Source organism: Orcinus orca, chromosome 9 (genome assembly GCF_937001465.1).
Source record: "Orcinus orca chromosome 9, mOrcOrc1.1, whole genome shotgun sequence".
Lineage (NCBI taxonomy): Eukaryota > Metazoa > Chordata > Mammalia > Artiodactyla > Delphinidae > Orcinus > Orcinus orca.
The window spans coordinates 49,893,040-49,909,871 of NC_064567.1; the positions used below are offsets into that span (position 1 = coordinate 49,893,040).

Consider the following 16,832-nt stretch of genomic DNA (forward strand, 5'->3'; position numbering starts at 1 on the left):
AAAAGAAAGGTTAAGACCGGGGGAGCCTGTATTTTTCAGTCCAGTTCATGAAGGCACAAAGAATCCTTTCAATCCCAGACCAGAGAGAATTTGAATTCAAAGGATAATTTGGGAGACAGAACTTCTCTTTCTGCCAGTTTTGAAACTATTGGGAAAAGTTCAAGAAAATGAGTTTTCCTCTTTTGAATAATTTATTTGCTGTTTGTTTGCTGGCTTTCTCTGTATCCTTTCACCCCCAGAGCTGCAATGAGTTAGGAGCCTAAGGTGTCAGATATTGGCTTCTTGTTGCTGTTGGGGGTCTCTAAATTTATGACCTCTCTGGGCATTCCAGGCACAGATAATATATATTTTACAGAGATCCGCAGGTTTCATTTTCTCCTCCAAGTTTGGGAGCTTTTTGTTCGAAGGGGTGATTTGTTTTGCTGTAGCGGAGCCAGCCACGTTGCTGGAAGTTTCAGCAGAGAACCTGATGCTCTGTGGTATCCGAGCTTTGGGAGAATCTTCCTGACCAATTTACTCACTTCTGTGAGCAGGGATGGTGGGTTCTTCCCATCTAGGGGCATGGCGGCACCAAGACAGAACCCGCTGGCTGTTGTAAGACAGAGGTTCTAAGGCTCAGAAAGATTCTTGTCTGCTCGTGAGTGTGGTGGTTGGATGAGTGCGGGCAAGGTAGTGGTGGGCTGAAAGGATGAATTATGCTCATGTTCATCTCTCAGCGATGCAGGGGACAATGATATGGTTAGTCCAGGGGTTGTTCCATGAAGGACTGGACTGCCACTTAACAGACCCGGGTTAACCATCCAACGTGCAATACCCTAGTACAGTTTATTTGCTCCCAGTAAAGAGAATGTCCAGGAGGGTATAGATCCCCGGAGGGGGAATGATTTCAGAGGATCCTTTGTGACTTTCCCATCTCTATCCCTACCCCTAACCCCATCCCCATCCCCATCTCCACCTCCACCTCCATCATTATCTCTCTTTCTGAGAAGGGAGGGTGGAACTCTGAGTAGCCTGAAGAGGACTGGGGCTGTGGTTAGCTCTCCAGGTAAACCTGGATAGAGCCTTGGGCTTACAGACCTGGAGAGGCTGATGAAACCAATTATTGCCAAGAAAACTGACTGCTATTGACCAAGCTTCTCTCAGTGTGTTAAGTATTTAATGATGCATTTTATTATTTGAAGGATGCTATTCATAAGCTTAATTTAATATCTTTTTATGAACACATTTTTTAAAACCTTAGCACCTATTTAACTATACAAATAAATTTTATCCTAACAGGGGACCCTGGTGAAGGATATATTATATACGGATGCTTAGAACCCTGCGATGATTTTGGCCACCCTCGGTGAATTATGTCATCATGCTGTTCCTGGTTTCCCCTACACATACAAGAACACACCTCTTTCACTTTCCTCATGGTGTGTAAAGACTAAGGTGATGTCCCTCCTCGCCCTATCCCCACCAAGATCCAAAGTTCTCTGGGAAGCTTTTACAGAGTGAAAATAATGACGATTTTCTTTTATTTTGATCATTGTAATTTGGTCACCTTAATTTAGAACCAGAAGTGAAGTAGACATTTGATGGTGTCATGAATATTGTGAGTTATACGATCTATTTTAATTCCCAACCTATAAATACATTCATGTTGTCTTTTTAGGAGGTCATATATCTCTTTTTGCCCAAATCCTGCCATGACATGTACCAAATGTGTTCTTGAGCACTTCTCTCTCTCTGCTTAAGAGATAACTGCTAGAAAACATCTGGTCCCAATGCTCAGAGTGGCTCTTTTCCTTTCCCGCTGTCCAGTCTCCCCTTTTCTTACCTAAGCCAAAGTCTTTTTCTTCACACTTGAATTCAGAGAGATCACGCTGGACAAAGGGACTGGAGAACTCAGAAGGAACTTTTGACAAATGCCTCGGCAGGCATGAGGTGGTGAGAAGGAGGCCGGAGAAGCTGAAGGGGAAAAAAAAAATTTAAGCTAAGAATGAAGAGGAGGGGGTACCAGTGATCGTGGAGGAGGGCTTGATTATCAATTGAAAATTCCTAGCCTGAAACAAAGGAGACTTGAAGCATTCAAAAGAAAGGCAAACCATGGAACTCAAACAAAGCTGGTGAATTACAAGAGAGAGTATTATATGAGCGCCCAACAGTGTCAGGATATTCCATCCTCAGAGGGCGTGTGGAAATCCACCAAGTGGCTCGATTAAAAACTCAGGAAAAATGAAAAGAAAGGAATGTGCCTGAGTAGAATTTTTCACAAGGCAAGCTTGTTTTTTAGCTTGGTATATGTCAGATTGAAACTTAGCCAAATAATTGCTGGGAAAATATTTGGTTAGGTTTCGAAAGACTGTTTGGAGAAACTCACTAGTTGTAAAATGGAATATTTGGAATGACTGCCTGGGAAAGATAAACTTAAAAGCTGGAGAGGTGTGCTCAGTAGACCTAAGGGAACAAAAAGGCGTAGAGAAGGGCACGGTATTTGGTATTCTTAAGGATGAAAGCAAAGGTGTCCGAGCAGTAGTTAATTTGCCAAATTTTGAGTTTTGAGTGGTTTTCTTGATGTGGTTTCCAGGAATTATAGCTTTAGTCTTTTATGCAAAGCGGTGTCTTGTTATAGAACAAAAAGCAATAGACTCTAGTCACTGCATCTGAAACCCTGAATTCTGCTTCAGGCATCCGCCTCACGTCTAGTTAACTGTAGAAATAAAATTGGAGGGAATTTGGCCTCTCAGGTTATAGGGCTGGAAAATGCTTTGAGAGGCCTTCTGGTTGGATTACTTCTAAACCCTCCTGGACAGATGAAAATTTATCTTATTTTTAAATGTTCCCCAGAGGAAGAGTGTCCACAGGCTCCCTTAGTAACTCATTTCAGTTTTTAACGACCTCCACATTCAGGAAATTCCTTCTTCTGTCTTACCTAAACCCACTCTGCTGCAGCTTAAGTCCATTTTCTTTTGACCTGCCCCAGAAAAGATGGGAAAAAGAGGTCACCCTCTTTGCATAAACATCCTTTCACATAATTAAAGATAAAATTTTAAATCGAAAATGTTCTCTATCTCCTCTTCTTTATCACATTGAATCTCCCCACTTCCTTTAGCCTTCCCAGAGGGGTTCCATCTTTAATCTCTTGTTCACCTTTGCTGTAGCCTCAGAAACTCCCTCAGTTGTCTGAAGTATAGCTCTGGGATGGGAGAAAAGAGAGACTGTGGCAATGCACGTCCTCACGTCCTTCCCCAGGACAGAGCTGATGGAAGAGACTAAATGGTACTGACGATATTTAAAAAATTTTCTTGCCCACATTATATTTGTTTTCAAGGTCAAATTGTGCTCATACAATAGGTCTGTGGACATTATTAAGGATACATATCTTTAGGTTTTGGAGGAGTGAAAATAAAAAAGAAGTAGGACAGTACATTCATACAGTATACTAAGAATTACTTGGTATAATACAAGGATAAGTTCAATTATTTTTTCAGATAAGCAAAAATCTATTTTTGCTCATGGGGTCCTTCCATTAGGTAGAGGCATTTCAGAAAATATCCTTTCAGCTTTGCCCAGTTGTTATTTGAAATTTTCCACGAATTCGTTTCTGGTCCTGGGGCTGAACCACTGATCTTGCCCTCATTTTTGGGGATGAGACCCTAGAACCTAACTAGATACCACCTTTACCAGCACTTTACACAAATACTTCCAGGGCAGGGCTAAGTCTTGACTTGCTTTCTTGGGCATCAAAGCTGTTGGCTAAACAAAATAATGTATCTTTTATAATTTATTTTTGCATTAAACTAGATCCTTTTCTTATCCGTTTATACAGAATGGCCAACATATTTTGATATTTGGGGATCAGAGGATCACAGAGATGGCTTTTTTGTAACTTGTGTTTTTTCCTAATTTCTAAAAGAACTCGAGAAACAATGTGAAGCATTCTCAGATTCCTTGTAGTTTTCAAAACATGCTTGTGGGGGAGTTAAATGGGAAACAGGTGCTTTCAAAAATATATTGCTATTTTTATGAATCATATATTTACTCTTACTTGTGTCTTAGCAACAGATCATAGAAGAAATCAAAGCACGCAGAGAGCAGCTACTTGTCAATCACCATGAAGAGTGAGTTCATAGCAAACCAGGGGGCAGTGCTGGTTAGGAGAGGGGGTCCTAGATACTTCTAGGACCCCACATGTGGTCTCTAGGACTCCACGTACTCATCCATGTTTATTCTTATTTAGTAAAGGGCCCCTATCATGGGCCAGGCATTAGTCTAAGTCCTAGGGTTACTGCAGAGAATAAAAAGACAAAAATCACTGCCCTCAGAGAACCTACATTTAGTTTTGGTTTCATATACTTATGTCTCACAGCACCTAATAGAGTTGGAAATTGTACCTTTAAAATGTATTACTTGTTTTGCAGCCATAAAATGATTACTTATGAGAAGTTTATAATCATGTGGAAAATGCTTCCTGGGTTATAATGTTAACTGAAAAGAAGGATACAAAGTTGTATATGAATCTGTTCTAAGTCAAAACTGAAAACAGCAATGTCATCATCCCTTTTAACCCCTCCCCACACACAAATAAAGATTACAATAAACAGATATGCAGGAAAGACTAAAAGAAAATACAACAAAGTGTTAATGGTGCTTGTCTTGGGGTATCAGGATGACAGGTAGTTCATCTGCTTTGTATTTTCTGCATCTTTCTTTTTTTGGTAGTAATCAAATATTACCTTTCAAATGGAAGGACACGTGTTCATTGCAAGAAAACTAATTAATCAGAATTCTAGTAAACTTGAGAGGTATTTTTCTAAGGCTTGTCTTCTAAGAACCAGAGGCTGTAGAATGATCCAGCTGGCATTTTACTATTTTCTTTCTCAACGTGGAGGCCTTGTAGGTTACTGATCGCTGCACTGGAGATTCTCTTATTTACCACCTTACAGGAGGTAGAGTCAGGAAGGTTGAGTCCATTGGTTCTGTGTGCAAACGTCCAGAGCTTGCCCGGCATTGGGTAGTTGGTACACTAATGCACTTTCTATTTTGGGTACCCAAATAAAATGGCTGTATAGCACACTCAAGTCTGGTTGGTCTGGAAGCCAGGGCTCCAGGACTCCTTTTAAACTCCTGTTGTAAGAACATCTGAAACTACTGTACCACCAAACACTTGAATAATAAGAGTTAAGGAGGAAGTAAAAGCGGCCTGGGTGATTTTTTCTTCTTCTTTTTTTTAATAGGAAGGAAACTCAATCAAACTTTGCATACAAATGTGATAAAGCTCTATTGCTCAGCTTTCAATGAGAGCATGGAATTCTAAGTAAACATGGATGAAATACAACTTGTCAGCACAAAAATACCGCCTGTCACAGCCATTTGTGTATAAAATATGACCCGCAGGTTTGAACCATATGGTTACATGAGTTCTAATTTACGCGGCATCTTCTTAAGTCAGCAGAATGCGTCCTGGCCTGCTTGTGGGAGGTAGAGTCAGCACCTCACCCAGCGAAGTGGAGAGGGCTCCCCAGGGGGTTAGGCCGGTTTCAGCTGCTGCAGTGGAGACTGGAGCTTTGCAAGGCCAATGGCACATTCCCCGGACGACGCAGGCGCTTCCAGGAAGAGGCAGGGCTGACCAGCCTGTCCCTGTGATCAGCTTGCAAAGTCTAACGTGTGAAACTGAAAAATATTAAACATCACAGCTTGGACTTAGGCGTTACTTCTGTCCCCACTGGGGACGTCGGGTGGGGGGGTGGTGGTGGTGGGGAGAAACACAATCCCCTCTAGATTGCGAAGGGGAGAGCGGACATTTGGATGCTATTTTAAAGCAATGTTTAATGAAGTGAGAAAATGCATTTGCAGCGTTGTGCTCCGTGGCACATATACGCAAGCCCAGAAGGGCACAATGGACACATTCTGTGATTTAGACATGAATTAGAAAAGCCAAGGAGATGCCATCGAAATAAAAATCAGACTCGAAAGTCTAAGCTGAGCCAGAAACAGATGGACTTTTGCTACTTAAAAAAGAAATTCTTCTGTCCTCTCCTCTTTTTCCCCCTCAAGCTGTGCCCTGTCACTATCTTAAGATGACCTTTCCACCGGGTCTCCCTGAGATGCTTTCAGTGAACTGGTTGGAGCAAGTGACTCTTGACCTTTCTGCAAATTCGTGGGGAGCCCCAGGGTTCTCTGGCTGTCCTCTGGGTGGTCCCCGAAGACCAGGCTGCAGATGTCTGCTCCTGATAAGTCCGGAGACCAGGGGCGGGAAGAGACCCATCATGGGCTCCGCTGAAGGGTTAAGTAGCTGCCGGCCAAGTGCTGGGGCCCAGAGCAGCTGCTCACCCTGGGAGACAGGGCTTCGGGCTTCAGTTTTTTGTTTTCTTGGCAGGTGCGGGGGAGGGCACTCTTGCTTTTTGAAGATTCCTTTTCTCCTGCCACAGTCAGCTGACAATGAAATCTTTCAAGTGTTGACATTCTGCTAAAGGATATTATCAGCACTAACACGGAAAATAAGGCTCAGATGTTCATTCTAAGTAAGTCTCTAAGCGGAGACTGCGATTCACATTGCTTTGGAAGAATAAACAGAGCAGCCTTCTCAGGAAAGAACGTTTGTCCAGCAGGTATAAAAGGGGAATAACTGATTAAGCATAACAGAGAAAATAAATCTAGAAACCATTGTTTTTGTTGCTAACAAATCGTTGTCACTACAGAGAAGCAATCTAACGTTTACTGAGCACCTACTAAGTACCAGGTACTGACCCGGGCACTTTTTTTTTTTTTTTTTTTTTTTTTTTGGTACGCGGGCCTCTCACTCTTGTGGCCTCTCCCGTTGCGGAGCACAGGCTCCGGATGCGCAGGCTCAGCGGCCATGGCTCACGGACCCAGCCGCTCCGCGGCATGTGGCATCTTCCCGGACCGGGGCACGAACCCGTGTCCCCTGCATCGGCAGGCGGACTCTCAACCACTGCGCCACCAGGGAAGCCCCCGGGCACTTTTTGACCTCACCACACACTGCGAAGGTGCTGGTATTGCTCCTCTTTTAAAATGAGGAAACAGAAGTTCACAGAGATTTAGACACATGTCCTTGGGCACAAAGCTAATAAGCAGTTGAGCCAAATGACTCAGATCTGTTGAATCCGAATCTCATGCTCTTTCCCTTATACTCTCACAGTTAACAGCTGGTTCGAGGGAATATTAGGCTGTTGCTCAAAACTGAGAATGTGTTTTCTTCATTTCCTGTAATAAGCTGGAATTTACTTGTGATTTGAGGTGAGGCGTCCTACATGGGAGAGTGAAGACTGAGGTTGCTGTCATTTCTAACTATATGATGGCTTCCTATACAGAAGCCATTCATCATCATCATCATCATCATCATCATCATTATCAAAATAGCTAACATGTATTTGTTTTATAGCTTACAGAGAACTCTTCCAATTGGATTCTCCTAACATTCTTGTGAGACAGATAATATTAGTTTCCTAATTGTGCAGAGAAGGAAGTTGAAAGTAGCTCAAGTTCATGGTGGCAGGATCTTTGACTCTAGAGCAGAGCTGTCCAATAGACCTTTTTTGTTTTTTTTTTTTTTGCGGTACGTGGGCCTCTCACTGTTGGGGTCTCTCCCGTTGCGGAGCACAGGCTCCGGACGCACAGGCTCAGTGGCCATGGCTCACGGGCCCAGCTGCTCCACGGCATGTGGGATCCTCCCAGACCGGGGCACGAACCCGTGTCCCCGGCATCGGCAGGCGGACTCTCAACCACTGCGCCACCAGGGAAGCCCCCAATAGACCTTTTGCCATGACCGAAATGTTCTCTATCTGTGCTGCTCAGTATGACAGCAGCTACATGTGGCTGTTAAGCACTTGAAATGGGGCTAATATAACTGAATTTTAAGGGGCTAGTGGCCCCCATATTAAACAGCACATCTCTAAAACCTGTCCTGTTCTTTTTTTGGCCATGTTTTCTCCATTTGGTGCAGCAGTTCTGAAGACTGAAGGAAAGAGAATGAACACAAACTCTAGGACCCAATTTTGATGGCTACAAAACTTTTCCAACACTGAAAGGAGCTGCAAGAGGTTACACATGAACCTTGCATGATTTCCCTGTGTGAAGGCCACTAGGCTGTGTGATACTCTGATTTGTCTGGGGTTCTTAACTATGTTGTTCCCCCCCACCCCCAAAACCTCCAGGACAGGCTAAACCAAACTCTTCCAGTTTCTTTCTAGCCATATGGTCTTATGACAAACATGACAAATTCCTGCTCTGTATGGTCTGAATCTTGTTAATCTGCCAACTGCTTAGCAGCCATTATAAAGCAGCTTTTATCTGGAGATTCTCATTAGAATGTGAAATTAGTCTAAGCCCAAACTACATTTTGCCAAATCCCCCCTCAGTCTGCTTTTGAAATAGAGTCTGTTCACAATAGAGCTTTTGTTTCTTGAGTGTCAGGCTGTCTTCCAGGAGGCCAGATAATTTGCTTTAAAATTTTTTTATTATCAGATATATAGTATTTGCTGCAGCCTAAACTTTGGTAGCAATACATATATATTAATATGTATATATATATATATATTTAAAGTTTCACTTCTGCAACAGAGAAAAAATATCTTTTGTTGCCCAATAAATAAATGATTTTAATGGCCTCATAAAAAATACTTTTAAAATATTATTTTGTTAAATTTCATCTGACCTATTGATGCATCTAGTTATTCCTTTGTTATTAAAATCTCTCAACATTGCCAAGAAACAATTTTGCTTTTCTACACTCTTCTTCAGTGATGGTAAGTGATACAAAGAATCAGAAGTGGACAGATTAAAACAAAATTATAAAATAAAGTTAAACTAAGGAGGATAGGTATGTATATGTGGTTCCCCTAAAAATTTATAATTTATTTTTTTAAAATAACCTTATTAGGTTTTACAAAACAATTCATGCTAAGAAGAAAAATCTTGAAAAGTTATCCCAAGACTTTCTTAAGTGATAAAATTTTTTTAAAAGGTTTTTTTTGAAAAACTGAAATGAAGTGACCTACTCTATATTTAGTGAGAAATAAAGACAATTTTAAAAAAGAGAGAAAGAAAATGAACATTTTCTATCATCATCCCTTCTTAGAAGAAAGGGTATCGTAATACTGAAAAAAGAAGGAAACAATGTCAGAACAAAGAATAGCTACTTAAGGTGAACAAAGTTAGCCTTAGAGTGGTCACTGCAAGGTCTTCTCTTTCTCATTTTGACCCAGACCTGGAAATGCTGGAAGGCACTTGTAGACAATACGTATAGAGAAGAAAATAAAACTCCCCTCGAATTCCACCTGGCATGCTGTTTGATTTTATTACACTTTATCGAGATAGTTATGACTATGTCTGTGAAAGGACTTGAATTTTCGTTGGTATTTCTTGTCGCTCGCTGCCTCTCTGCCTTCACTACTTCCCTTTCTAGAGTGTTTGCAAAGCTTGCCTAAAGGCAAAACGACTGCAAGTACCATACTATCAACACAATCTTTAGAGTCATGTACGTTTTTTCCGTCTTGTTGACTTGCCTTAAAAAGTATCTATCAGTCCAACAAAACAAGATGGGAGATAACTTGAATAGGAAGTGTGTGCCACTCAAAGCCCATATTTTCCTCTGTCCCTGCCAAGAACAGTTACTAAGCAGTAGGAGGAATTATTGTATACTAGTTAAGAGCTTGGGCTTTGGAGCCCGCTGCTCTTAGCACATCCTTATACTAGCTTGATAAGGTTCTGAGTATCGGTTTTCCCATCTGCAAAATGGGGCTGCCTATGCCTTCCCACTTACGAAAGTTGTCATGAAGATTAAATGTCAGTTGGTTTGCACAGGATCTGGACCATGGTAAGGGTGCAGTGAATGGCAGCCATTGTTATTTTTATCTGCAGGACACTGGGCACTGGGTGGAAGGTAAAGAAGCCTTTGTGTTTCTCATTGTTTGGGCCGCATTGTCACTGCTCACTAAGTATCAATACTAAGCAACAGAGAAAGTGGGTGGATGCTTGTTGGAAAGGGCATGAAGGGTCTGTGCAGGGCAAATGTCGACTCTTTGATGTGCTGCTGGGTCATAGCAAGCTTCTCAGAAACCCCTCTGGCCTCGAATTTGCCTCCTGCTGAATGTCGACGTTCTCTGAGGTGTGGCATCCAAGAGGGAGAAGTTGAGAGAAAGCTCAAGTGTGGGTGGGACTCCCCCGAAGAAAAAGCTGCCCAAGGAATGTGGGGGGCTGGGACTTGAATCATCAATCGCCTTTTGTGAAGGGGTCCAAGATCTTAGATGCTCCCTGGGAGGGCTTAGCTTTCAGAGAAGACAAGTTCTAGAAAAAGGTTTGTTGCTTGAGGAAAAAAGTAAAGATATTTTTATTTTTTCATTTTTATTCTGATTTTGTTTTTGTCAAGGAGCAGGGGTGGAATCCGGGGAAGATGGAGCAGTTCCTAGAAGGACTCAGAACTCATCTGCAAATCTACTGGGCTAAAGCAGCTTTCATGTCTCATGTTCTAAACAAGCTTTATTTTATTTTAGTCCATCAGAACTGGCTTGATTTTTGTTGTAGAGCTTTTGGTTAATGGGAGAAGCCCATTTTTGGCTGCAGATACCAGTGTCTTCTTCTTTCTTGGCTATTCCCATCGCTAGGAAAGAACTCTCGGTGCCTGCAGTGTTCCAGAAGGTATTGTTTGAATGTAGAAACATTGGTTGACTGAAATATTGGGGCTATAACTTTGGAAAATTATTTCCAAATAATAACTCCCCTAAGCTTCATTTTCCCATCTTTCAAATGGGGATAATAATAACACCTAACTTATAGGGTGTTTGTGAAGAGCAAATGTGATAACACTTGCAAAAAACTGAGCACCGCACCTGAGCTGTCAGCCCCAAGAAACTGTCAGCTGATACCGTGATTGTCGCCAGACAAGTAGAAAGAAGCTTGACATCTCACAGCTTATGTCGCTGATTTCTGAGCTCGGGACAGCACCGGTACGTTTCCTTCTGTCACAATTTTCTGCTCTTAGGAACTTGTGGGGTGTGTCCCCCCAGCCCCCAACCCCAATCAGAAGCAAAACTAGGGGTGGTGAAAAAAGGAATCATTGCTCCCTGTAAGCACTCTTCCAAAAGTGGTGCCTTTTTAACACATTTTAAGACATGTTGACTTGAGATTTGTTAGATTTATGATGAAAAGATACTAGACAAAGCCGGGGGATATATATCAGTGGAACACAATTAAGGCAGTCAGGGGGGTGGAGGCTTTCTCATGTGTTCATTCCCTCACCTACCCATGGTGTGGGTCCTCGCCCCTCCCCACCCCCTGCTCATTCCCGCTGTAACAGGAACATGGCTGCCCCTCTGCCTCCTGGTACTGGGGTCTCAGGCTCCCCTTTCCTCCCCAGGCTTTTCTCAGGGTTGAGTCGTGCTTTATTTGGAATCTAGAGCTATGGGAGGCCCCTCTCGCATAGCTGTAGGAAATGAAGGTAAAATGAGGCAAAAGGTGCTTAAAAATTCTAATAAAAGTCAAGAAAACAAAGCCTGTCAATAAGTGGTGCCTTTTTTGAATCTTCTAAGCATGGTGATAGATTGTGCTGCATCTTCCACATTTTCACCTTTGTGATCAATGCTTATTAAATGGGTGGTTAGGCTCCAAGACGCATTCTGTGGCTATGCAACGGAGTTTGTGTAATGTTTAATTTTTGTTTTTCCTGTTTCGACCTAATGATTCCACTGTGAGGACACAGTGCATGCCTTTCAATCTGGTGAGTATTCCCTTTTCCCAATGTCTCCTAATGGCTGTGTGTCAGAAAAAAACTGGGGGCAGGAGTTGTCAAACAATTATGGGCCTTGCCCTTAAAGGTAATTCAGTGGGTCTGGGCTGGGGCCTAGGGATGCCCATTTTTAATCACCCCTTCTGGGAGATTCTGATGGAGTCAGTTCATAGACCTGCATTTAGGAACTGCTCTATCAGTGATACACACACACACACACACACACACACACACACACACACTCTGCTGCTCTCAGCAGATAATAAATCCTTCCATGGGATCAGAAGCTCAGGGCCTCCCTTTTCCAAAGGAGACAGCCCTCAAGAAGATTTTGAATGATAAGAAGCCAAGCCTGGTCAAATTCCCAGGGATGGAATTTAACAGTGACTGATTAGGCATCATCTGCTATTTGAATGTTATAATAAAGACGAATGAGAACTTGGGAGAAGATCTCTCTATAACTCACCTACAGCAGTCAGTGCCCTACAGGGCAGGCCACAGGGCAGGCTGCTGGGTCCCAGGAAGAGCACTTATTAGTTAATAGGTATGCACTGAGCTTATAAAATGTTTTGTTAAACGACAAAATCCTAAACATTATACAGGGTCCTATTTTGTGGTTCATATGCTGACTAAATTCCCAGATGACTTTAATGAGCAAATGGCAGCCCATTAAAATTACAGTAGTTTTGCAGAGAAAATAGCTCCCCAGAGGAGGGGAAGAAAACCAGCAGGCTGCTACTGAGTTGATAGCTGTCCCATGAGCTCCCTTCTCTTGCCCAAAGCTCACCGGTGGAAGAAAATCTGCTGTTCTGAAAAATCTTCGCTCCTGCGTGGCTCATCCTCCTGTGTCTGAGACATTGCTAAACAGGTCCCAGCCTTGCTAACCTGGAAGCAACAGAAAAAACAATACTTTTGAGTGCATTTTGCCTAATAAAGAAAACATTTATTATTAACCACTGGGAGAGAATGAAGTTGTTTTTCCATTTTGGTATAGAGACCTCAGCTTGCTTTCTAAGAGGTGATATTGTAAAGCAATAACCACTTACTTTTACTAAGTTATCAAACTGCAACCTCTGTTTCTGTTAGAGGTCACTGTAATGTCTGCTTTGCCCTCAGAAAAGGCACTGTCATGCAGACCAAAGGGGCAGTTTCTGAGCTCCTCTCTTTTTTCCCCTGTATTCTTCTGAGAGCCCATATGATGACCAGACATGCTCAGGATATGGTTCTCCCCGCCTTAGAGTTTGTTCTTTGGAGACAGCATCCTGAAGATTTCTTTTCAGTGCACATCATCACGCAAGTATCCTTCATCCTGAGCCGTGGGGAGAGTTTTTAAGATAAGCCTTAGATAAGCCTTCTGTTTCAGCTCCCGTGTGTGATTTGTGCTAAATACAGCATTCTAGAACCCTTGCCATCACAGGTCCCTAAGAGGGCCTCAGCCTTCAATTGACAAATTATGAAAGTCAACAGAACAAAAAAGATATTTATTATATTAAATGATATTATAGTATACTGTACTGTAGCATATATCAGCACTATCTAATGGAACTTTCTGAGATGATGGAAATGTTTTATATCTATTCTATCTAATAGGCAGCTACATGTGGTTACTGAGCACTTGAAATGTGGCTAGTGTGACTGAGGAACTGAATTTTAAATTAACTTAATTTTTTTAGATCTCCTTTTTTCTCGAGCAGTTTAAGGTTTACAGCAACGTTGAGAGGAAGTTATAGAGATTCCCCATGTACCCTCTGCCCCGACACATGCACAGCCTCCCCCATTATCAGCATCCCCCCACCAGAGTGGTGCATTGGTTACAATTGCTGAACCTCCACCGACACATCAGTATTACCCAAAGTCCATAGTTTACATTAGGGTTCACTCTTGGTGTTGTACATTCTGTACGTTTGGAGAAATGTAAAGTAAGTATCCATCATTATAGTATCCTACAGAGGTCTTTCACTGCCCTAAACAATTCTCTGTGTCCTGCCTTCTCATCTTGTCTCCTCTCTCTACCACCTACTCACCACAATCTCCAGCAGCCACTCATCTCCCTACTGTCTCCATAGCCTTGCCTTTTTTCTGGAATCTTACAGAGTTGGTCTCATACAGTGTGTAGCCTTTCCAAATTGGTTTCTTTCACTTAGTAAGATGCATTTAAGTTTCCTCCATGTCTTTTCATGGCTTGACAGCTCATTTCCTTTTACTGCTGAATAATATTCCATTGTCTGCATGTGCCACAGCTTATCATTTACCTACTGAAGGAATTTGGTTGCTTGAAGCAAATTAGGCAATTATGAATAAAGCTGCTATAAACATCCGTGTGCAGGTTTTTGTGTGGACACAAATTTTCAGCTCCTCTGGGCAAAAAACCAAGCAGTAAGATTGCTAGGTCGTATAGTAATTTAATTTAATTTAAATGAATTACAACTTAAATGGAAATGGCCAGATGCAGCTAGTGGCTACTGGATCAGGTAGCATGGGAGATATTGGGCTGGCCAAAAAGTTCGTTCGGGTTTCTCCGTGAGATCCTATTAAAGCTTTTGTCCACAAAGAATTTGAAGCACAGGAAGACAAAGCAGTATAACTTTGAAAGAGGGATAAGAAGGATAAAGAAAAGAGTGAGGCAATGGGGAGCCAAGGATAAAGGCTCAAAATATATGCCAGAGTAAGCCACCTCCATGATGGACTGGCCCTGACTTGGACTCCTTGTTTTCTAACAGAGAAACATATGAAAGACAAATCTGGTCAATTACCCAAATGAGGATGTCCAAAAACCCTAAACAAACCATTTGTTTAGGAGAATTACAATGAAGTTCTAAGATTAAATGAGAATTCTTCCCAAGAATTCTTATTTCTTTTTTAAGATTTTTTTTTTTTTGATGTGGACCATTTTTAAAGTCTTTATTGAATTTGTTACAATGTTGCTTCTGTTTTATGTTATGGTTTTTGAATGTGAGACACGTGGACTCTTAGCTCCCTGACCAGGGATTGAACCTACACCCCCTACATTGGAAAGTGAAGTCTTAACCACTGGACCGCTAGGGAAGTCCCCAAGCGTTCTTATTTATCTGTGTTGTTTTCCTGCTTAAAACCCTTCAGTGGCTTCCTACTGTCCTTATAATAAAATTCAAAGTTCTTCCCATGTTGTGTCAGTCAGAGTTCTTGGCTGCAAGCGAAAGAAAACTCTGGATGATTTAAGCGGCAAAGAAAGTCACTGAAAGGACTTGGGAACAAGTCGGGCTGGGAAGCATAGAAACCCTAGTGAAGCTGCAGGAGCAGGCTCAGAAGGCAGTCAGGGGCAAGGAAGGCCAGGTGGAGCCAGCACCGCAGCCAACAGCTCACCACCAGCTGTGTAGTGAGGACACTGCTCCTGCCAGGGTACAACACTACAGGCCACTGTGTGCATGACCACTCCCCTTGCCTCCCTGCATAAGACACTGGACTCTACTCTCAAACTGTGGCCGTTACTGTCCCTGGAAACCTATTCTGATACTGGCATCACCTAACTCCAGGTGGATTCTCCAGGATTTGTGCTTCTTTGCATCACTCCCAGTTTAAAGACTGGGGCTTGTGCATCTGACCGGCTGAATGTAGGTCATGCACCAGCACCCTAGCTGCAAGTGAGGCTGGATGAGCAAGTCTTTCATGTTTTCAAGTTTTACAGCAAGATGCATTATGCCTCCCATAAAGACTTGGAAGCTGAGAAATTCCTAAAACATAGGAAAAGGGTTCAGCCACTGGCCAGACAACAAAGAAAAGAAAGGAAAGAAGGGAGGGTGGGGAGAAGAGAAGGATGGAGGAAGTCCACGACAAACGTGCCACAGGTCCTGCGTGATGTGGTTCTTACATGACGACCACTCTCACCTTTGGCCCCTATTTTCTAGGCGCACTCATTTTCTTTTTGTTTTTATAACACGCTCCTGCCTTTGTACTTACTATTCCTTCTGCCTGCAAAGCTCTGCTTCCAGATCTTTTCATGGCTGACTCTTCCTCATTTAAGTCACCTCTAAAATGCTACCTCCTTAGTGAGGCTTTTTCTCTGACCAGCTACTCTGACCCCTGTGGCCTCTGCTAATCACTCTTCATCTCGTCACCCTTTGCTTTACCATCCCACTTTATTTTCACTCTAGTTCTTGCCACTGTGCGATGCTATCATATTCACGTAAATATTTACTTCTTTATTGTTTGTTTCTTCCCATCCCTGACCCTAGAATGTAGGCTCCATGAGAGCCGGGATCTTCCATACCTTGTTCTCACTGCATCTCCAGCACCTAAGGCGCTAATTAGCACAGGGTGAAAGACAATATTTGTTGAGCGAATAATCAATGTAAATCCTTTACAACATCATATTAGATATAACAATGTGTTTCATTTAACCGGTTATAACAACCCGAGTACTACTAATAATAGAATCCTTTATATTAAAAGAATGCTTTACAGCTTTAAATTTCCTCTCCATTATTTCACTTATTCCTGGAAAAAAAAAAAAAAAAAAACAGCCCAAAGATACACATATAAGCATATGTGTAGCTCAGAACATCATGGCCATCACACCTGTTACATGCTACCTGTTAGCTGATCCTTGAGACCACAGACCTGTGGTCTCTTGTAAATTATGCTGATTGCCATAAGGTTTTGATTGGTTAGAAGGTTATTCTTTTGACATTAAGAGTTTTTAAAAATTCAATTCAGTAGACCCCATATAGAAGAGCACTTGGTAAAGACTTGAAAAAGGAGGCGGTTTCCTACCCAGCCTGTCTCCTCTAACCCTCAAAGTGGAGCTGACTTTTAAGTCTTTAAGCTTCTCAGTCTCCACCCTAGTCTGCAAAGTAGAAGACTACCCACAACTTTCATCTTTGGCATTCTCCTTTCTTACTGTTGATATCTTACTTCTTGAGTTACAGAAGTGGTATCCCACTAAATTTCCTTCTTGAACCATTGGTGTCATATTCTTTTCAGGTTAAGGAACTTCCTTTAATAGCTTTGGAACATTATTTGCATTTTCGGACTTGCTGTAGTCTAATGGTGAGGTCACATCATCGAGACTAACTGTGATAAAATATATTGACCAGGTTAAGTATCAAAAACATGGGGCAGGGAA

The 16,832-nt window shown here is 42.2% G+C and overlaps 1 long non-coding RNA gene across 1 annotated transcript in view; it reads right to left on the reverse strand.

Annotated features, from left to right (window-relative positions):
* Positions 1-1,285: 1,285 nt before the first annotated feature.
* Positions 1,286-16,832, reverse strand: part of LOC125965386 (uncharacterized) — a 121,577-nt gene continuing 106,030 nt past the window's right edge. The window contains exons 4-5 of the long non-coding RNA XR_007479201.1: positions 12,519-12,616; positions 1,286-1,953 (exon numbers count right to left, since the gene is read on the reverse strand). This is a non-coding gene — a long non-coding RNA (uncharacterized LOC125965386). The remainder of the gene's footprint in view (positions 1,954-12,518; positions 12,617-16,832) is intronic.